Source organism: Ranitomeya variabilis, chromosome 2 (genome assembly GCF_051348905.1).
Source record: "Ranitomeya variabilis isolate aRanVar5 chromosome 2, aRanVar5.hap1, whole genome shotgun sequence".
Classification (NCBI taxonomy): Eukaryota; Metazoa; Chordata; class Amphibia; order Anura; family Dendrobatidae; genus Ranitomeya; species Ranitomeya variabilis.
Window position 1 is genome coordinate 429045058 of NC_135233.1, and position 23786 is coordinate 429068843.

The 23786-nt window shown below is 43.4% G+C and overlaps 1 long non-coding RNA gene across 5 annotated transcripts in view; it reads left to right on the forward strand.

The window, feature by feature from the left end:
• The window catches only part of LOC143806426 (uncharacterized), a 269413-nt gene that overhangs the window by 121515 nt on the left and 124112 nt on the right, over window positions 1-23786 (forward strand). Inside the window, exon 5 of one of the 5 annotated variants that reach the window (XR_013221454.1) lies at window positions 12296-13096. The exons of the other annotated variants lie outside the window; for them this stretch is intronic. This is a non-coding gene — a long non-coding RNA (uncharacterized LOC143806426). Of the gene's footprint in view, window positions 1-12295; window positions 13097-23786 lie in introns of those variants that run through there. 5 annotated transcript variants of the gene reach the window in all.

A 23786-nucleotide genomic window follows, 5' to 3' on the forward strand; every position in this document is an offset into this window, starting at 1 on the left:
GGCGACGTTTCGGATATCTTTATCCTTTTTCAAGCTTGAAAAAGGATAAAGATATCCGAAACGTCGCCACGCCGTCCAGGCATTAAAGCCCTTTTTTTCTTTATTTTTGTGCTGTCTTCCTTTTTTTCACCTATCATTGGAGACCATTTAACAGTGGTTGGGAAGGCGCTGCACTGCAATTTGGTAATATAAAGATGCTGTTCCAATTTTGATCTCTCTCTCTCTCTCTCTCTATATATATATATAGAGAGAGAGAGAGAGAGAGAGAGATTAAAGAAAAGAAGGCAGCACTCCAAGTCCTTTTCAAAGTGGAAACATGTGCAGTTTATTCAAACCCACATCTCTCTTGTGCGACGTTTCGGCTTGCAATGAGCCTTTCTCAAGCCAATATATATATAGATTGGGACTCTCCGGGAAAAAAATGCGCAAAAAAAACCAAGAAAAAAACGCAAAAAAAAGTCAGTGGATTTCCTGCTAAAGGAGTCCAGTTTTGATCAGGGAAAATCTGCAAACATTCTGCAACGTGGGCACATAGCCTGAATGTCCAATTTTATTGATGACAATAAAAACGCTACAGGTCACATGATCTTCAAAAATCTTAGAAAGCCTGATGGAAATCTAATGACTTTCTGGATTATTGGATGTCGGACTAAAAGAAGTGCAGCGTATAGACATTTACTATAGGGCTGAATGGTTTTACACCTATATATAGCCTGATCTACAATAAAATCTATTACTGTGCACTTTACAGCTGCGAGAATTTCATCCACGAGACAGAATCCATAAGTGTTTGCTGTAAAATTCTCCTGAAACTTGAGGAAACTTCTTGCCTTGAGCAAAATTGCGGAATATGGAGGTGTGAAGACCCGGAGCCTTCCCCATAGTTTTCACCCTGCAATCCACTATGTCTGGCCTCCACCAGGGTATTGTGAGCCACACCCTTTTTTTAGGGGAAAAAAACCCAAAACAAAACTATTTATTTATTTATTTATTTTATCCACCAAAACGCAGCTTTGTGCAATTTCTCTACCATAAAGGCAAGTTCATGTGTTGAGTGCGCAGTGCATTTTTGCAGCAATTTAGGAAAGAAAAGGATCGACCACATTGCATAAACCGACCCAAACCTCCCATTATTATTATTATATTTATTATTATTATTTTAAATTATTTTTTTATTTTGTTTACATTGGTTAAAACTGAAGTATTAATGTGACTGAAGTATTTTGTATTTTCGTGATGAAATCAGTCATTTGAAATACCATGACTTTTTTAAACGCAGTAAAAAAGGAAAAAAGTACCAAAAATACAGATATTAAAACGTAGGGAAAACGCTGTAGAAATTAACAAAAAAAAAAATTAACGCGTTGTGAGTTTTTTACACACATTCATAGAAGTTGTGCACCCTTTTATAGTAGTTTGCGCCAAGTCTATCATTTTTATTTTAAGCTTATCAAAAGAAAGCATTTTTCCTACACTTAAAGGGATCCCGTCAGCTCGTTATTAGATATGGCAGTATTAGTACGCCTGTATAGACGATTGTCTCCCAGTATAAATGACACCTTTTTTCGTAGAGATCTGATGTCCAAGTCAGGAGAAATCTAGTGTAGAAGCCATATGCAAATCAGGCTGGAAGTGCACTGGGGGCGTGTCTCTGCACTTCTTAAATTGCCTGGCAAAAAAGAAAGCAGCTCTGGGATTGGTTATTATGGGCCACATGGCCAGATTACAGATATGGTATATACACAAAAGCTGCAGCCATGTGGTCATTTCTGCTGCAATCAAAATGGTGATAAATCCAAAGAGATTAGAGTGCAGAAAATTTATTTGCTTTATTTTTTTGTGCACTTTTTTTACTTCTGTAACGAGCTCAGCTCTGCCACATCTTGTTTTTTCATCTCTAACAAAAATTGTTTAGTGACCACCTTCTCCTGTCAGTCCCAGCCAAGGCTCTGTCTTAGTGGCTGACCCCCACTCGTTCTCTCCTCCACTTGCATAAGCAAATACTTATTGTTGTAGGGACAATGGGCTGCAATTCTGCAAGAAAGATGGAGGCAGCGGGCCGTGAGCACAGCGGTGATTACAATAATTGATTGGATTTACAGGTGGAAGTTGTCGTCTCTATGCGCAATTCATGACCTGGAGGAGAATATTGAAAGCGGTAACATTTTTTAAAAAAATCATAGGTTGAATCCGGACACAAAGGGAAAACTAATATGGAAGTCAGGACCCCCTTAAAAGGATGGACAAGCTACAAGCAAGAAGACCCTCGCAGAAGGAATCTGAACAAAGCAGAATTGGTTGGGTCTTTCCATTCCACCATAGTTTGGCACTGTGCTAGGATGAGCCATAATTACTGATTATTAGGGCGCAGTCAGACGGCCGTATAAATCGGACTGAGATCGGACCGCAGTGCTCGGACTGGCTGGCGGCTCTCCTGAACTTGATGACTTCATATATTTCTGTGCACCTGTCGTATTTGGTTTGGGAGACCCGCCGGCCAATCCGTATACTGCGGTCCGATCTCGGTCCGAATTATATGGCCATCTGACTGCACCCTTAAGACTCCAACACACTACTTACAGTAAGATAAGGTCTTATCCATACGCCCATTTTCCCGGTATGTATTCTATTCTATGGCTTTCATGGGGAAAGCATGTACCCATTATAGTCTATGGTGCTGTACTGGAAGTCCGCTCAAAAAATCACTTGGACATATCCGATATTGATCCAAGCCTATGGGTCAATAAAAATCATTGACCGCGCACATTGCCATCTACAGAATCCAGAAAAAATGAAAATCCCTGCAGATTTTCTTGAGGATTGTGATGAATCAGCCACAAAGTGAGCAGGGGTCGCCCTTTATAGTGTCCATTCTCATTCATGAGCCACAGACTCCTTTTCTGGCATGTAGTTGTATATTCTGGTGTTACGACACATACAGTGACCAGTGGTCTCCTATGTTCGCTGCCATATTGTAAGGTTCTTCTACACATGGCAGTTTAGGTCCACCAGAAGAAATGACTGATGGTCACCTTCCATCTCTCCAGAATATCCACGTCATTGTGCGTCATATCCTTTCTTATGGGAAAGATCATCAATAAGATCTAATTGGTTTCTTCTGGGTCATCCTACAAGAAATAGACCCCAAGGGCAAGCGATTGGCTCCAAACGGCGTTGCTTTCAACTAGACCTTTGTGGCCTACCATTGCAGGTACTCCAGAATACCCTCTGCCGATCCCTTATAATTATGTTGGATCCTTGCAGTCTTGGGTCTACACGGATGTACAACCATAATGTTTTCAGAACCCAACCCAACGTTTCAGAGTTTGGTGGCTACACTAATTTCCGCATATGAAACTTTCTTGCATTAAAGACCCTCTGGTCATTTTGGTTTTTCATTAGACCATTATCTTCTCAGTCAATTTTTGGCAACCATATGTCATAGAGATTGTGGCCGGTTACCGGGGCGGGTCGGCCCGCATGAATGTGACTTTGATCTTTTCTTGATTGCTGAGGAAGGAGGGAGCAATTACTTGTCCATCTAAATGTGTCACTTGGACAAAACATGAGGTTTTTTTATGTTTTAATTTATCTGGGTGAAGGCAAACAAGAAGGTTCCTCCTTTATCTCATATTCCAGGAGCCCGGCATGTCAGACTTTCTCACGTTCACGTCTGGGTGATTCTCTATTAGCTAAAGGCGCAGACCCCAGGAGAAGGGGCTTGGCTGGAATGCGGGCTGCTCTGGAGGGCTGAACCCCAAGGATCTTTGGTGGGACTAAGGAGGCCTCCTTGTCTCAGGTCCGTTGCCTTTCTAAGTGTTGCACATCAGTCGGACATGCACACAAACCGTTGCTCTATTTGATCTCGGTGCACTGTATAGATCTGTCCGCTTGTAAGCTCCCGTCCAGATAAAAAAAACCTTATTATCTCCATCCATGTAGCGATGACACATGTCAGAGGCAGCGGAGTATTGCAGAAACCGGGCACAATAGTCTATGGCATCTATCAAAGGCCCCTAATAACAGAGAAAGCCAAATCAAAGGAGGTCAATTTCACGTTATTTGTGATGCATATGGTGTCCCTCCGACAACTGCTCCATTGTCCTTTGACTATTAGAAAGATATTTTGTTTCCCTTCTTGTCTGAAGATACCATTGTTTTGTCTTGTTTTTTTTGAAGGCCATCAAGCCTTCAGTTACGGGATTTCCAAAAAGATGTGACACATGTATTTTATCACCACTGCAGAAGATGTGAATCATCTGAACCTATGATGCCACCAATTACCGGACCGTCCAGGGGTTGGATTGTTAAAAAATGGAGGCTACCGTGAAGTGATTGGCCAATGAGGAAAAGGGTTTACATTTTTTTTCAGATATATATTTGAAAAACTGATGACAAATTTGTTGATGGGTCCTCTTAGTTTGTATCGGGTACGGCACGACCAATTTTTATCCATAAAGAAAAAAATGGAAAATTTGGAGGAAAATATTTTTTAGAAAAAATATTCACTAATGACCATTTGGTCATTATCATTATCATAAACTTTACATAACACATATATAAACTTTACATAACATAAGTGTCAACCGAAGCGTCTATTTCTACCTATGGAGTCACTCGCAGCTGTTGCCAATAGATGGGGGTCCGATTATAGACCCCCTGTGATCAATTTCTCAGCATTTATGTAGGGGGATCTGAATAAGACCTTTGTATATCTTACAGCTGCAATCGTAATCATCCTTGCCCATTGCAAATTTGGTTTATTAACAAAATTTACCAATTTTCTACCCTTTGCAAAAAACAACAACAAAGAAACAAGAACAATATAAAAAGCTCAATACAACAAAAATAACAAGTGGTTATTTAAATCCACCACAAAATGCATGTTTTCTTGACTCCAGCTGTGTCAGGATTATTTTCCCCTTCATAACAAGTGTCTTTAGTACTTAGTAAAGCCACTTTGGCTGGTGGGACCTGCCGCCTAAATGATGCATCACCAGCGCCAGTATCTGGCAGCGTTCCTGAGGAATCTTAAGCTTTTTTTTAGAATTTACACTAGATTTCACCAAACCCCTATGATGCTGCACTGTAGTCATTATCGAGCTTACCCAATGCTTCATTGTAGGAATCCCTGAGCACCCGTCATGTTTTACTGTTGGCATCACTGAGCCTCCACCCTGCTTTTCTGAAGGTATCACTGATCCCCCACCATGCTTCACTGTAGGCTTTACCAATCCCCTGCTGCGCTTCATTGTAGACATCAACAAGCCCCCACCATGCTTCACTGTAGTCATCAAGACACTGCCATGCTTTACTGTAGACATTATTGAGCTCCTGCCATGCTACATTGTAGTCATTATCAAGACCCCACACCATGCTTCATTATAGGAATCACTGAGCCCCCATTATGCTTTACTGTTGGTATTACTGAGCCTCCACCGTGCTTCACAGGGGGCATCACCGAGCCTCCTTCATACTTTGCTGAGGGCATCACTGAGCCCCCACCAGACTTCACTGCAGTCATCATCAAGCCCCCGGCCATGCTTCATTGTAGGCATCACCGAGCCCCCGCCATCAAGCATCAACATTTCTTGACTCTTGACTTAGCTATGTTCTAAAATTGTAATCAAACATCACAGTCAACAAACCTCCCCTTGTCTACTCCCTGAGTAGCAATGAGCAAAACAGCCAAAATGATATTAGCACAGATATGGCAGAGAAATTCAACTTGCAGATTGTTCTGCTGCTTGAGGTCTCTCCAAAAAGAAAAGCAATAAATAAACTTACCTCCTCTGACCTATCATAGTGGCACAGTTCTCCACCTGGTCCTCCACTGGCTCATTTCCTCCCTCCAACTCAGAAGAGAAGATTAATCTTCAGTCTTCTTCATTCTTGGCACTTCTGGTGTTCAGTAAGCCTCATGGGACGTCTGATATCACTTGAGGACTAGTCTGATGGAAGATGGAAAAGAAGACTGGAGCGAGAGGGAGGGAGTAAGCCAGCAGCTGACCAGACGAAGAGCAGCAGCCCCAGAACAGGTGAGGGGCGAAGTCAGTAATATTTTTTTTCTCTAACTTCTTCCTGGGCCTAAAAACCAAACTTTTATGCTTAATTCGATCTAAATCACAACAACTCAGATTCTATTCATCTTGATCATTAAGCGAAGTGATCCTCTTACTATGGTCCCATGTGGTTTACATGGTTCAGTGTTAAAGAGCCATAAGTGATCGGTGATCAACATATACATGTGTGCAGAAATCTACTCTTGAGTCAAGTGGGTGAAAAATCGCTTGGTCGTGGAAATAAGTGACAAGAAAGTTGGTCGGAAAAATGTGTTGTAATCTGCGATTTTGCTACAATTTACTTTTTATTTCATGCAAAGGTGTAAATTGTAACCCCATGGGTCAATGCAAAATCTGTAATAGGCCCACCTCGTCTCAGGTGCTGGGGTCAGGGATTGATTGCTAGATATGCATCCCCTATAGCTGCACCTATATTTCATGTATTTCTACTCTAGAAATGACGTTGAATCTCCGAATTCATGAAGGTAAATATTTTTTTATTTTTCGGTAATGAGAACAGCCCTCTACAGCGAACATTGAGGGCTGAAATATGGATCTGCCTCCCCCCGGAGCCAGCATATAACATCATATGGGGTGTGCCAGGTCAAACGACTCCAGTTTCTGTATTTTGGCAGCAGCAGTGTCTTGTGAGGAATAAGGATATCTTTGGCAAGATCCCTGGGATTAAAAGAGAAGCAGATTCAGGGGCTGTAAATCTTCGTGAAATGCACTTACGTAAGTAACATCCAAACTATGTCACCAATGATCATCTCAAATCCTTTCCTCGCGGATACTTTATCCCTTATGTATATAGCTGGGTGGCTTCTAACTGAATGAACGCGGCTTTCATTAGCGGTGTCGTGTTGCCGTTGATTTTAGGACATTTATTATACTTTTATTTAACCACTTTTTGGATTTGCGCTTTCATTTTATCTTCTCTTTTTTTCTAAGAACAATTTTTTTTTTTTTTTATTTCTCCATCCACATCGCCATACGAGGACTTGTTTTTTGTAGTACAAGTCATCCTTTTGGATGACGCCATTCACTTTACCATGTAATGTACTGAAAATCAGGGAAGAAAAATTCCAAGAGCAGTGAAATAATGAAAAAAAATGAAATTCTGCTATTGTCTTTTGGCCTTTTTTTAATGGTGTTACACAACATCCTGATTCTCCTGGCCAAACTTGTATAGGTTGTTTACTTATATTTTTATTATTATTAATTTATTTTATTTTATTTTGAATTCATGTAATTATTTAATATATTATTCTAAAAAAAAAAGTTGCTTTGTTTCGTCATATCTGATACCTGTAACTTTTTTTATTTTTCCGTCTTGTTTTTTTGTTCACTGAGCTGTAGTTTTTATTGGCACAATTTTGGAGTGCATACACTTTAACAATCATGTTTTATTTCATTTTTATAATTTAAAAATTATAAAAATAATTTAATATTTTGACAGATTGGCCTTTTATTTGTTGCCAAATATGTTTATTTTTTTATATTTTAAAATTATTTATTTTTAATTGTGAAAAAAGGGGGCAAACTTTAAAAAAAAAAAATAGTAATATTTTTTAGAACTTTGTTCATTAATTTTTTTCATCACCACAGCCATGTTTTTTGTTTTTTTTACATTTCGAACAACCCCTCAATATAAAGCTCACATTATAACAGCACTGTGAATTTGTGCTTTTGAGGGGGCATTCAACCGCTACATTACAGCGATAATATTTGGTGACGTATTGTAGTATTTTTGGGTTCTTGTAATCCCTCTGAGCCTTTATGTAAAGTTTGTAATAAGACCCCTACGTAATTATGCCCCAGTTATATTGGCAGTGTTTGTACCCCCTCAAGCAGAAGTGCCCTGCCTTGTTGGATTGTTACCTACAGCTACATCCCTGGGTTATCCCCTCAGGAGAAACACTTTTCTAAATGTCCATCTGCTCATGGTTAGCTAATCTAGTGGATTTGAAAGCTGAAAACTCCATTGATAACCTGTGATCGCCAAGAGTAGCTCAGAACAGACATACGTTTCTCCTACAGTGGCCACTGCTGGAGAAATGTAGTATTACAGGTCACTTATTCAAGTAGATGAGCAAACAAGTTCTAGATGATTGTGCTGAGTCCTCCAGAGCATATCCAAGGCCTAGAGAGTGGGGTCTCCAGATATCCAGATGTCTTAAGGGGGTAACCCCTTCAACTTACTTATGCAATGAAAGTTTTTTAAAACAGCATCCCAAAATGTTATAGAAAAAATGGTCTTTGAGTAGGGTGGGCTTCCCTAAGACGATGGGCAGTATGCTTAGTATTTGGTACAAATGGTCTGGATAACAGTGTGGTCCTCTGGTAGAGGTGGTCTTTTGGAGAGGTTTTACTGTACATATATATGATCCTGGTTGAAGAATGGCTGCCTCCCACGAGCTTTGGGTGATGGATCTGCGCGGTGAACGCTCCTGCACGGTAAGGAGCTCGCTCATTGTTTTGTACATCACGATTTCTCAGATCCTGGAGTAATTGTCGGCCTACGTTCATTAAATAGTTCCTTCCTCTTAAGGATCAATGTTATCTTTTATCGTTAGATGCCCCGTTAGACGGTAATTAGGAACGTCTGACAAGAGAAACTTCACCACTGCCATTATCTCCTCGGTAGTAATTACACGGTTCCTGTAGACATTCAGCCATGATCCCCCTTTATTTTATTGAAGTTAGACGTTCACCAAGGATTATTAACCTCTTCACGGTTGTTTTATCCTCCCGTTGTGCCGTACAGAGCCACCTACGGGTTGACGCATTGCTTTGTCGTCTCTACAGATCGATCTACTTGACCTCGATTGTAAGATTCCGCAAAAGACATCTACAATTATCAAGTCTCCAGTGACCAATGAACATTTAACCCTAACGGCCAGGTTTTTTTTTTGGCCTGTGTTCAGAATTGACCACACACTGACAGCAATGTGGACAGGAAAGTCCGTAAGCCGGTGCACATGAGTGGTTTCTGGAAAAGATCACCACAGCATGCTCTAGTGTACTCCATTTTGCCTGCGAAGAATTTCTAATTTCAGTTGTGCCAAATGGCATGTAGCTGGCACGCCTGTTCGTAACTTAAGAAAGCGCAAACAGCTGCCCATGGACGCAGTCACCAACCGGTGTACAGTGTAGCCTAAGACTGCGTTCAGACAAGAATATAAAAAAAGTCAGCTTTGTTTCCTGAAGAACAAGCAATTTTTTTCAACATTATTATGCTAAAATCACGCGTGTATGACTTTAGGTTATTTTTGTTTACTGGTTCCATATAGATAATGTTTATATAGTCCCCATTTTTTGGAAGAACCAATTGAGTTCAGTGGTCCAATTTCGCCTGAAAATTTGAGTTACCGTAATAATGCATGTGTCCGTGCTGTAAAGTGTTAGTCTGAACGGATTAAGGAATGCTGCCACTTTCAACTGTGTAGAAAATTGCTCACTAGCACATGTGCAGTCCCTCATTCTGTTCATGTGCAGTCCCTCTTGCTGTCCGTGTGCAGTCCCTCATGCTGTCCGTGTGCAGTCCCTCATGCTGTCCGTGTGCAGTCCCTCTTGCTGTCCGTGTGCAGTCCCTCTTGCTGTCCGTGTGCAGTCCCTCTTGCTGTCTGTGTGCAGTCCCTCATGCTGTCCGTGTGCAGTTCCTCATGCTGTCCGTGTGCAGTCCCTCTTGCTGTCTGTGTGCAGTCCCTCTTGCTGTCTGTGTGCAGTCCCTCATGCTGTCCAGGTGCAGTCCCTCATGCTTTCCGTGTGCAGTCCCTCATGCTGTCCGTGTGCAGTCCCTCATGCTGTCCGTGTGCAGTCCCTCATGCTGTCCGTGTGCAGTCCCTCTTGCTGTCAGTGTGCAGTCCCTCTTGCTGTCAGTGTGCAGTCCCTCTTGCTGTCCGTGTGCAGTCCCTCATGCTGTCCGTGTGCAGTCCCTCATGCTGTCCGTGTGCAGTCCCTCTTGCTGTCTGTGTGCAGTCCCTCATGCTGTCTGTGTGCAGTCCCTCATGCTGTCTGTGTGCAGTCCCTCTTGCTGTCTGTGTGCAGTCCCTCTTGCTGACTGTGTGCAGTCCCTCTTGCTGTCTGTGTGCAGTCCCTCTTGCTGTCTGTGTGCAGTCCCTCTTGCTGTCTGTGTGCAGTCCCTCATTCTGTTCATGTGCAGTCCCTCTTGCTGTCCGTGTGCAGTCCCTCATGCTTTCTGTGTGCAGTCCCTCATGCTGTCCGTGTGCAGTCCCTCATGCTGTCCGTGTGCAGTCCCTCATGCTGTCCGTGTGCAGTCCCTCTTGCTGTCAGTGTGCAGTCCCTCTTGCTGTCCGTGTGCAGTCCCTCATGCTGTCCGTGTGCAGTCCCTCATGCTATCCGTGTGCAGTCCCTCATGCTGTCCGTGTGCAGTCCCTCATGCTGTCCGTGTGCAGTCCCTCATGCTGTCTGTGTGCAGTCCCTCATGCTGTCTGTGCAGTCCCTCATGCTGTCTGTGTGCAGTCCCTCTTGCTGTCTGTGTGCAGTCCCTCTTGCTGTCTGTGTGCAGTCCCTCTTGCTGTCTGTGTGCAGTCCCTCATTCTGTTCATGTGCAGTCCCTCTTGCTGTCTGTGTGCAGTCCCTCTTGCTGTCTGTGTGCAGTCCTTCATGCCATCTATGTGCAGTCCCTCATGCTGTCCATGTGCAGTCCCTCTTGCTGTCCGTGTGCAGTCCACCCCTCTTGCTATCCGTGTGCAGTCCCTCTTGCTGTCCGTGTGCAGTCCCTTTTGCTGTCCGTGTGCAGTCCCTCTTGCTGTTTTTGTGCAGTCCCTCATGCAGTCCCTTTGCAGTCCATCATGCTATGCTTATGCGGTTGTTCATGCTATCTGTGTGCAGTCCATTGTGCAGTCCCTGTGCAGTCCATCGCGCTATGTTTGTGCCGTCCCTCATACTATCCGTGTGCAGTCCCTCTTTTTGTCCGTGTGCAGTCCATCGCACTGTGCTTGTGTGGTTCCTCATGCTGTCCATGTGCGGTCCATCACGCTGCCATTGTGCAGTCAGTCACGCTGCCATTGTGCAGTCCGAGGTGCTGCCCATGTGCGGTCCACGGCGCTGTCCATTGTGCTCACAGACAGCACATGGGCCATAATTACTCCCATCTGAACGCCTAGTGAGACTGAGCTCGGGGGAGTGTATTTTCGGTCCGTGTGCTGCCCGTGGTGCTCTGTCTTGCACAAGGATTGAAAGTATGCACAAAGAAATCCAACCTAAAGGATAAGAAATATCTAGAAACACAATCTCCCAATTCATCCTCCTAATACTCTGCAATTGCTGGGTCACAACTACTAGCTGCAGCCATTTCAGTGCCCATATGGCCTCCGGGTATGTGACCGAGCCGTGCATAAACCATTAATGGTCAGCAGATCTGCTCTTCTTACCATTACCCTACAAAATGCCAGCGCTTCTCATTATTATTATTATTATTATTTATTTATAAAGCACCATTGATTCCATGGTGCTGTACATGAGAAGGGGTTACATACAAGTTACAGATATCGCTTACAGTAAACTTACAATGACAGACTGATACAGAGGGAAGAGGACCCTGCCCTTGCGGGCTTACATTCTACAGGATTATGGGGAAGGAGACAGTAGGTTGGGGGTTGTAGCAGCTCCGGTGTTGGTGAGGCGGTAGCTTCGGTGGTGATGAGGAGGCAGCGGGGTCAGTGCAGGCTGTAGGCTTTCCTGAAGAGATGAGTTTTCAGGTTCCGTCTGAAGGATCCGAATGTGGTGGAGCTTATCCCTTCCTCTGTCCATGGTGCTGATTGGGAAGTCAGTAGTCGTAGTATATACATAAATATGGCTGCAGATTTTGGGGTTGATCACCAGTGATTTGTGGTGTATACGAGGCTTCAGACTCTTCCAGGAAATCACCAACATAGAAAAATAAATCAGACTTGGTTAATTTTTGCCACAATTGTTCCGCCAGCCACTGTTAATGGGAGACCAAAGCCCCGGAGCCGTGTCACACAGATGCAGCAGATATCTCTGGCTGCGGATTTGTTATACAACATTGCATCAAATTTGTGGTAAATATGCATTTTTACAGATTTTAGAGCAATCATTGTTGTGTTGCGAAGGGTGAAAGCCACTATGAAAATCTGCAGTAATTCCACAAATTGGGGTTAGTTCCATTGTATTAAATTGGTAAAATTGCAAAGAAAAACAGAAGCAATTTCTCAGATTTCCTCTTATTAATGATTCACTCATAGGTTATCGCCACCACTGAAGTCTTCTAGGCAAGAGTGCAGCACATACAAGCTCTATATTATACAGCCTGTAAGCAGTGCCCAGAAACTGGACCGAACACTGCATCCGGCCGACTTCAGTTCCCCTGTGCTCCTCCACTGCTGCAGAGGCAAAGATGGAGCATCGCAGATTGGGCCAAGGGCTCAGCCATGCCCCTGGTGCGATTGTCAATCATCAGGAGCACACCGCCTTCCTGACCAATAGGAGAAGGAAGAGGGATGCATCCCTCAGAAAAGATCGTGGGACTGATTTTAGAAATTTAAAAAAAAAGATTTTTACAATTTTGGAAATTTATTTAAAAAAACAACAACAAATCAATCTCCGAAAAATATAAAAATATCATTACGTAGCTTACCTATCCCCCGCCACTCCTTTTCTGATTTTGTCTGGATACTTAGCTGGTCCCTATTCTTACTCTTACTCAGCCGGTTGGGACAAGCATTTGCCAATGATTGGCTGCAGTGGTCACTTGCCTGTTCTGGGCGATCACATCATTGTCCATACAACTGGGACAAGAAGTGCAATTATTGGTGGGCAGAAGATCGGCAAGGTGAGCAATTATTATTATTTTTTTTAGAGCTTGCCGTGTCGTATTTTTGTCCAGGGAAGCTCATTTGATTACTGTAGTTTCCTTTTTCTGCTGAGTATTTTGAGGTTACGACTATTATAATATAATTTGTACAGTAGGCCCCCGGCATATTCTGCTTTTTCTCTCTCGGTTTTCTCATTTTTATTACTGCATCGGAAGTAAAAAACCTTTAACCTTGTAATTACCTTGTAATGACTTCAGCACAAGTTACCGCATCTATAAAAAAGGTTAGAATGGTAGAGGCCGACTATCATCAGGCTGTGAAAGAGGCGGGTGCCGGCGATGAATGGGCAAGATAATAATAGTCCCATGTAGGACTGGGACCTACAGCTACTTGCCATCTGAGAAGGAGGTGCAAACAGAAGCCACTGCAGTGACAACGAGTCGTCATTTTCGGCACGACTGCCTTACTGACACACATCTCATCCACCCTGTGGACCTGTAGTGATCTCAGATCCTTCACAGATCACTTCACCCCTCTGTGATAATGTCTTTCTCATTAGGTGGTCAGTGACTGTGTCAGATGTGGCCTGAATGTGCAAGTGTTAAACGGCCCTACAAGCATATAAAAGAAGCATAAAACACAACAGTGTGCTGGGTCGGAGTAAGATCAGGGGTTAAGAAAGGCACGTGAGCCCCTGCATTTGTGGAATAGGTGAAAATGACATGAAACGTTCAGAATAGCTGATATCTGCATAAATAATACTGCCTTCCAGTGCCAAGTAAAACTGCAATAAACTGTGACTGTATGGTAAAGCCCTAGGAAGCTTACAGAGAACGCCGTACACTACAGTAAATAAATATCAATGTCAGATAGGACCAAGATAATACCACTCTTTAGTGCCAGTGCCCACATAATATAGCTGATTAAACCCGACATATAGTGTCCCAAACTGTAGTAAACAAATATCCTTATTACACATGCCCAAATAATTACCACCATCCAGTGCCAAAGTAATACCACCATCCAGTGCCAAAATAATTCCACCATCCAGTGCCAAAATAATACCACCTACCAGTACCAAACTAAAACCACCATCCAGTGCTAAAATAATACCACCATCTGGTGCCAAAATAATACCAGCTACCAGTGCCAAAATAATACCACCATCCAGTGCCAAAATAATACCACTATCCAGTGCCAAAATAATACCACCTACCATTGCCAAAATAATACCATCTACCAGTGCCAAAATAACACCACAATTTAGGGCCAAAATAAGTCCACCATCCAGTGACAAAAGTAATACTATCATCTAGTGCCAAAATAATACCATCATCCAGTGCCAGAATAATACTACCATATATTGCCCATGCAAACACAGTGGTGACATAATATGGCTGTATATATCTTACATATTAATGCTATATACCGTAGTAAACAATGGTGTCAAAATAATAGCCCCATCCACTGTATAAAATAATACCACCTACCAGTGCCAAAATAATGCCACCTACCAGTGATACAATAATATTACCATCCAGTGCCAGAATACTACTACCATATATTCCCCATTCAAACACAGTGCTGACACAATATGGCTGTATAAATCTTAATTATTAATGCTATTCACTGTAGTAAACAAGTGTCATATAGGTACCTTTCTAATCTTGTCAAAATAATACCAACATCCATTGGCAAGTAAAACTACATTAAACACAGTACCCAGATAATAGAGTCATATAAAGTCTATATAATATTACCATATACTGTAGAAAACATGTAAAAATAGCACCTTATTAAAATTGCCAAAATAATACTACCATTTGTTGCCCATGTAAAAATAAAGGCCACATAATATGGCTCTATAAACTTTACATATTAATGCCATACACCTACAGAACCAGACAGTGCTCTGTGTGGCAAAATAATACTGCCATCCAGTGCCAAGTGTAACTACGCTAAACACAGTGCCCACATAATACAGTAATGTAAAACCTATATAATATTGCCATATACTGTAGAAAACATATAGTACCTTTATAATAAGTGCCGAAATAACACCATTTAGTGCCCACACAAACACAATGACCACATAATATGGCTGCATAAATCTTTCTGCACAGTAGTGCTGTATTCATTATACTACAGCAGCTACTTCAGCTTCGGTTCAATGTCATTTGGAAAAATACATTTAGAATAGATGGCGTAACATAAAATGGTAAAACCTCTGAATAGGGCAGGTCCCGGCCAGTTGCCCCTTCTGTCCATAATCCGGCCCTACCGGCCTTCACCATCTAAAGGCAAGAAACTACAGACAAGACTTTAGGTTTGATTGAAAATGCCTGAAATCTGCCCGTGAAGTCACGCAGAAGGTCGGAAGAGATTCTGGGTAGACTAAAGGGTAAAAGAGCCACTAATAAAAAGGGTGAGTGTCACCATTGAGCACCTTTATTACATCTCTGTCCATTGTGCAGATACTACCTCCAGTGTGAACACCCAACAAAGGCTCCAAATCTCAAATTACCAGACCCCTGCAGTGTACTCTGGCGCGAGGAGGGTGGGAGACCCCAGACTAATAACACCAGCCCAAACCTTTAAACAAATATTTTTCAGGTGGATTAGGAAAATTGTAACTTCTCACCCATCATCTGAAGTCCTAACCCTGGTGATTTGGTTGATGATGGATCTGACAGAAGGGATAGAAGACTGATCTGTACAAAATTCTGACTTGCAGAGATATGTCATGTGTTGGAGTGTTTTACACAAACTCGTTTTAGGACCAGCAATGTAGATATAGAAATGCAGGGGTAGTTGTCACGTCTGGGCCCCGGTGTCACGTCCGAGCCCCAGTGTCACGTCTGAGTCCCTGTGTCGCGCCTGAGCCCCGGTGTCATGTCCGAGCCCCGGTGTCACATCCGAGCTCCCGTGCGACATCCGAGTCCCGTGTCACGTCCGAGCTCCATTGTTACGCTCGCGCCCCAGTGTCACACTCGAGCCCCCGGTGTCATATCTCAGCCCTGGTGCCTTAGAGGGTCACAGTTCCCTAATGATCAAATTGAGATAAATTTGCTCCCCATCCTATGGTTTGTCAATTGGAAATAGATCTTCAGAGGTTAATCTGCTGCTGACCTGTTCCCTATTCATCTGGAAAATGGCTAAGTTTTAACCAAGGAGGCAAGGCTTCATATTTATATCCTACTGCAGACTAGGCAGAGGTTGTCTTACAGACACACATGGGACAGTGAGGAGGGAGAGGCTTCTGCCACAGGTAGTGGTCTTGGGGCTCATTTCCACATGCGAGGCACACGTCCGTATCTCGCATGTGGAAACCAAGCTGTGGAGCCGGCACTCCAGAGCGGAGCGTGCGGCTCCATGTGTTGCTATGCGGCCGCACACTCCGCTCCCACGTGCCGGCACCAGAGCTTGGTTTCCACATGCGAGACACGGACGTGTTTCTCGCAAATGGAAACAAGCCCTTACAGGCATACACAGAACACTGAGGAGGGAGAGGCTCCTCCTGCAGCCAGTTGTCTTACAGCCATACATGGGACAGTGAGAAGGGAAAGGTTCCTGCTGTAGGCAGAAGTCTTACAGGCACACACAGGACACTTAGGAGAGGGAGGCTCTTGCTGAAGACATTTGCCTTTGGGTATACACAGACAGCAAGAAGGGGAAGGTTCCTGCTCCAGTTGTCTTACAGGCATTCACTGGACAGTGAGAATTGGGAGGTTTCTGCTGCAACCAGTTCTCTTCCAGCCGCATACAAGACAATGAGGAAGGAAAGGTTCCTGCTGCAGGCAGTTGTCTTAAAGCCACACACGAGATACTAAGAAGGGGAAGGTTCCTGCTGCAGGCAGTTGTCTTAAAGCCACACACGAGATACTAAGAAGGGGAAGGTTCCTGTTGCAGGCAGTTGTCTTAAATCCACACACGAGATACTAAGAAGGGGAAGGTTCCTGCTGCAGGCAGTTGTCTTAAAGCCACACACGAGATACTAAGAAGGGGAAGGTTCCTGCTGCAGGCAGTTGTCTTAAAGCCACACATAAGATACGAAGAAGGGGAAGGTTCCTGCTGCAGGCAGTTGTCTTAAAGCCACACACGAGATACTAAGAAGGGGAAGGTTCCTGTTGCAGGCAGTTGTCTTAAATCCACACACGAGATACTAAGAAGGGGAAGGTTCCTGCTGCAGGCAGTTGTCTTAAAGCCACACACGAGATACTAAGAAGGGGAAGGTTCCTGCTGCAGGCAGTTGTCTTAAAGCCACACATAAGATACGAAGAAGGGGAAGGTTCCTGCTGCAGGCAGTTGTCTTAAAGCCACACGCAAGATACTAAGAAGGTGAAGGTTCCTGCTGCAGGCAGTCGTCTTAAAGCCACACACAAGATGCTAAGAATTAGAAGGTTCCTGCTGCAGGCAGTTGTCTTAAAGCCATACATGAGATACTAAGAAGGGGAAGGTTCCTGCTGCAGGCAGTTGTCTAAAACCCACACATAAGATACGAAGAAGGGGAAGTTTCCTGCTGCAGGCAGTTGTCTTAAAGCCACACGCAAGATACTAAGAAGGTGAAGGTTCCTGCTGCAGGCAGTCGTCTTAAAGCCACACACAAGATGCTAAGAATTAGAAGGTTCCTGCTGCAGGCAGTTGTCTTAAAGCCATACATGAGATACTAAGAAGGGGAAGGTTCCTGCTGCAGGCAGTTGTCTAAAACCCACACATAAGATACGAAGAAGGGGAAGTTTCCTGCTGCAGGTAGTTGTCTTAAAGCCACACACAAGATACTAAGAAGGGGAAGGTTCCTGCTGCAGCTAGCTGTCTTAAAGCCACACACAAGATACTAAGAAGGAGAAGGTACCTGCTGCAGGTAGTCATCTTACAGGCACAAATAAGCTAGTCAGGCGAATGAGGGAGACATGGTTGATCCCATGAGACATACAAGGACTTCTTTATTGATTTTTTTTTTTCTTCAGTTTTTCTTGTAACATGAGGCAAAATAGGATCAAAAGAATAACTGAGAAAACCTGAAATCTTTGATGGATTTTCTACATTAAGTGTTATTTTTATTTTTCATCCATTTTTAATTCTCCAAAACATCTAAAATGATAACAATAAGCTAATAGTCTTGAATCTAAAAGAAATCTCCCGTATTATATTTGCTGCTCCTACGCAGCTCAGATCACAACCAAGCATCCTAACGATTGCACCATATAGTATAGATGTATCCATGTGGCTGTCCTGGGGTCCTTGGAGACAGGGGGTCCACTCCTTTCATATTGACTGAAAAATATATATCACTAATGCAGAAATGCCGCCACTGCACACATTGTACCGAGTAAAACGTTTTTTTTTTCCTTTTCTGCAGATTACGGTTTCCACAGGCGACACATGTAGTATCACTGAGGTGTAAAGCTATCCGGCCTCTGATATAAGATACAGTTATAAACAGATTGTTTTTGTGCTCGGAGATAGAATTTCATGAAACATATATCCACATGCACGACTTCTTCAAATACCCGCAGGTCAGTGCTGCAGCTTTCCTATACGGCGCAATGCCTGAATATTAAAATGCTGTAATGTTAAGCTAATTACAGCTGCTCTCGTCTATAAATACAACCCCCGCGCTCAGTGCCCCTCCTGAGATTACAGCTTCCCCATCATTAAAAAAAATGCAAAAATAGTCCATATAGTGTCAATGGAAAATAGGCGCACGTCCCTCTTCTTCTATAGGTGAAGCATGCAAAATCTCCAAGAGGACCCCCAAATATCACGGGTCTTTAAAAGAATTGGACCCTTTGGGCTCTAGGGTCGGGGTGTGACTGCAACCCCTGCACCCGCTGTAGTTTCCCCTTACTTGCTTTTCATGCTAGTATTGCAGGATGATTGGTGACCGACCTGATAGTCACGATTCTCCAATAATTTTTCTCAGTTCTCCTCTGGATGGCAGTAAAATCTTTCAAAACAGAAGTTCAGAAACGAGAGGGAGCGACTCGACAAAATATGAAACACTTTCCAGATACAAATGTAACAAGATGTTTGGATGATATAGGAATATTCTGTCATGATCGCCCCCAGCACCTCCGACATTAGCAATTGCCCTACGGTTTCTGTTACATGACTGCAAGCAGAGATCCTGAACAGTAAATCGATAGCACAAACTATTATACAAAGTTGCAGAACTTTTCACTTTACAGTGAATAAATGAACTTATCTGTCCCCATCTCCTTGAACTAACAAGGTCACATTTCATTAAAATATCAAATCCAGATGGTATGATAATACACAGTTATTACATAGAAGTAAAACGTTTTTTATTGATATAACATAGATAAAATACGGTACATAATAGGATACCTCATGCCAAATATGATTGATCACAATATGTAAAATGTCAATAGATATCAAAGGATTGTGTATATAAACTCAGAACATTATACAGAAGAAATGTGCACAGTCATTTAGCAAGCAGTTTTTACCGGTGCTATGAGAACGCAATAAATCCTTTAACAGATATGGTATCAATGCCTAAGAGGAGTTTACCTCTGCCATCAGCATCCCTCCCCGACGCGCGTTTTGCCTGTTCTTCTTCCAGGGATGTGTCACCTTGCTTGGCACTAGCTGTGCCTGCTTTTCAGGCATATATACAGTATATATAGAGCATTAAAGTTAATATACTCCTTGTTATTCCTATAAGGTTTTCTTGTATTTTATGTGGGTGATTCATACACACAATCCTTTGATATCTACTGACAAGTTACATATTGTGATTATAATATGGTAATCTGTCAGCGTCCACATTTCGCATGAGGAATGCTCATGTACTGTATTTTATCTGTGTTACATCAATAACAACTGTTTTTACTTATATTTAATACACTTCTTGACTCTGAATTATCATCTGGCGTCAGTGGATTTTATACTTTACAATGAATCTATTCATTTTAAAAGATTCACAGGACCCTGGTCCAGAAACCACAACACACCGATGTAATGACACAGTGCCAGGGATGCTGGCAGATAGGAGGAGGATCGCAGGGCTCTGGTCCAGAGATCACAACACACCACTGTAATGACACAGTGCCAGGGATGCTGGCAGATAGGAGGAGGATCGCAGGGCTCTGATCCAGGAACCACAACACACCACTGTAATGACACAGTGCCAGGGAGGTCGGCAGGAGGAGGATCGCAGGGCTCTGGTCCAGACACCACAACACACCGATGTAATGACACAGTGCCAGGGATGTCGGCAGATAGGAGGAGGATCGCAGAGCTGTGGTCCAGAAACCACAACACACCACAATAATGACACAGTGCCAGGGATGTCGGCATATAGGAGGATCGCAGGGCTCTAGTCCAGAAACCACAACACACCACTGTAATGACACAGTGCCAGGGATGTCGGCAGATAGGAGGATCGCAGGGCTCTGGTCCAGAAACCACAACACACCGATGTAATGACACAGTGCCAGGGATGTCGGCAGATAGGAGGAGGATCGCAGGGCTCTTTTCCAGAAACCACAACACACCACAATAATGACACAGTGCCAGGGATGTCGGCATATAGGAGGATTGCAGGGCTCTAGTCCAGAAACCACAACACACCAATGTAATGACACAGTGCCAGGGATGTCGGCAGATAGAAGGAGTAGGCTTGCAGGGTCTGGTCCAGAAACCACAACACACCAATGTAATGACACAGTGCCAGGGATGTCGGCAGATAGCAGGATCGCAGGGCTCTGGTCCAGAAACCACAACACACCACTGTAATGACACAGTGCCAGGGATGTCGGCAGATAGGAGGAGGATCGCAGGGCTCTGGTCCAGAAACCACAACACACCACTCTAATGACACAGTGCCAGGGATGCCGGCAGATAGGAGGAGGATTGCGGGGCTCTGGTCCAGAAAGCACAACACACCACTGTAATGACACAGTGCCAGGGATGTCGGCAGATAGGAGGATCTCAGGGTTCTGGTCCAGAAACCACAACACACCACTGTAATGACATGGGGCCAGGGATGCCGGAAGATAGGAAGTGGAGAGTCGCAGGATTCTGGACCAGAGACCACAACACACCGCTGTAATGAGACAGTGCCAGGGATGCCAGCAGATAGGAAGAGAAGGGTCGCAGGGCTCTGGTCCAGAGATCACAATGCACCTCATAAGTGACACAGTGCAAGGGGATGTCGGCAGATAGAAGGAGTAGGCTTGCAGGGTCTGGACCAGAGACCACAACACACCACTATAATGACATAGTGACAGTGATGCCAGCAGATAAGAAGATTAGGGTCACAGGGCTCTTGACCAGAGACCACAACACAATGCAATAATAACACAGTGTCAGGGATGCCGGCAGATAGGAAGAGAAGGGTCACAGGGCTATGGACCAGAGACCACAACACACCACTATAATGACACAGTGCTAGTGATGCTAGCAGATAGGAGGGTCGCAGGGCCCTGGACTAAAGACCACAACACACCGCAATAATGACACAGTTCCAGGGATGTCGGCAGATAGGAGGAGGAGGGTGACAGGGCTGTAATCCACACCACAGACCACAACACACCGCGATAATGACACAGTGCCAGGGATGTTGGCAGATAGGAGGAGGATCGCAGGGCTCTGGACTGGAGGCCACAGACTGCTGATGTGCTCAACTCAGTTAATTTATATTAAGCTGGAAACGTTTTAAGGAGCAATAAATAGGGTCTAATATCCATCTTCTGTCTCGCCATTATCTAAAATCTGCTTAATTATTTTATATCTATTTATTTCACAAATCTATAAATATTTGTAAAACTAAAAGAAATGGCGGCACCCCAAAATCCAGGTACAAAAAAGTGGAAATGCTTTTATGCAGGCCATGACTTACAGCAGCATAGATATATAGATAATAGATAGATAATTAATAGATAGAAAGATGATAGATATCAGCTACTATTGCTCTTGAAAAGGTTACAGTTTTATGTAAATTAGATAGATTATATTAATTATTATCTATCTATTATCTATCTTCTATCTATTATCTATTGTCTATCTATCATCTATCTATCTATTATCTATCATCTATCTATTATCTATCTATTATCTGTCTATCTATCTATTGTCTATCTATTATCTATCTTCTATCTATTGTCTATCTATTATCTTTCTGTTATCTGTTATCTATCTATAAATCTATTTATTATCTATCTATAATTATCTGTCTCTTTGTCTGTAGATGCAGATTATGCCCCTGATGTGGGGGGGTGGGGAGGTTGTTTAGGGGTTGTGAGAGTTGGGAGAGGAGGTGCATGATAGTGGGGGAGGGGATTTTAATCTTTGCTCTGACCCCTCTTTTTTATGTATGACATATGACTGCAGGATCCGACTACACAGGGTTTGTTTGTAGTCTGTGACCATGGAGATACATGTGTCTGTATAGGAGCTGTATACATAAAAGGGCAGGAGATTTCTATTTGTGAAATTGCCGCACTTCATACATTTTGGAGCAGTTAGTAACTAAAGACCCTCATAGACCTTAGCTGAAAGCTGTCCGACCCCTCCAATATCAGTATGATCAACCGATAGTCTAATGTGTATGGGACCCCCTGACTTTTACTTCCCACATCCTTGTACTTTCGGGGAGATAAGTCTTTGCCGGACTCGTTTCATGAAGAACACAGGAGCCGCTCGGCTGAGCCAAATCCTCCTGCGTATGGAGGAGTCAGGGAAGAAAGCAGCCGGGGAACGATCGGTGACGGGGGCTTTAATGGAGCAATTCCCTTTTAAGGCTGATACAATATTATTGTTACAGTGAGACGGATTTTCTCACTTTATGGAAAATATCTATATCGAGCTGAAAGGGATTGCCTGAATATAAAGAGCCGGCACCTGTCGTGCTGTGCAGAGCCGGCGGGATAAGATGTGGAAGTGCTTATTAGCTTTTATTGGTATCTAACCCCGTCATAGAAATAGATACATCGTGATAATCCACTCCATAGAATTTCTGCCGCCATTCCCAGCACATGGGGCGTATGGTGTGTGGCATTTATTACTGTGCCGTCAGCTGCTGTGGGGTCCAGAAATACGAAGAGACGGCCGATCGCATCATTACTGCAGAACGTGCGAAGAATGAAGTTACCTCCAGCTTTACCCAGTTACCAAAGGCGGGATCCGTCCACCGCACAGGAATAGGTGGTGTTTCTGCCCTGACGATGAGATGTCTGGTTTATATAGAAAAGGTGTTTGCAAATTCTCCAGTGAAAATGTATTAATTTTAAAGAAATGATATAATGGAAATTCCTCAAAATGAAAAAAGGCGAGAGACCACTGATTAAACTTATATGGACCCCAGACCAGTCCCCTCTGTATACAGACCCCAGACCAGTACCTCCCTGCACACAGATCCTCATTTCAGACGCCCCTTGGATAGATACCAGACCACCCCCTTCCCCATTTACAGACTCCAGTCCAATACCTCCCTACACAGAGATCCTCATTTCAGACGCCCCTTGTATAGATACCAGACCACCCCCTTCCCCATTTACAGACCCCAGACCAGTACTTCCCTATACAGAGATTCCAGATGCCTCCATATACAGACACTAGACCAGAACACCTGTATACAGATCCCACACTAGTACCTCATTGTATATAGACCCCATTCTCTCCAGTCTCCAAACCACTAGCACTTTACAGACCACCTATGTAAGCAAATACACAATACAGACCCAAACCCACTGTATGTATACAGAGCTTTTTGAGAAGTTTTTCACTTTAAGTTATGAAAAACACCTGGTGGGGAAAAAAAAGCAAGTGCACGTCATTTATGTGAAGCAGATCCTGCTGGAATCTGCTTGTAACTGGACATTGTCCAATCAGAAGGCTGCAAATAAATCCTTCAGGACAAAAAACTTTTCAACTTTTCTGAAACTCTTGAAAACCA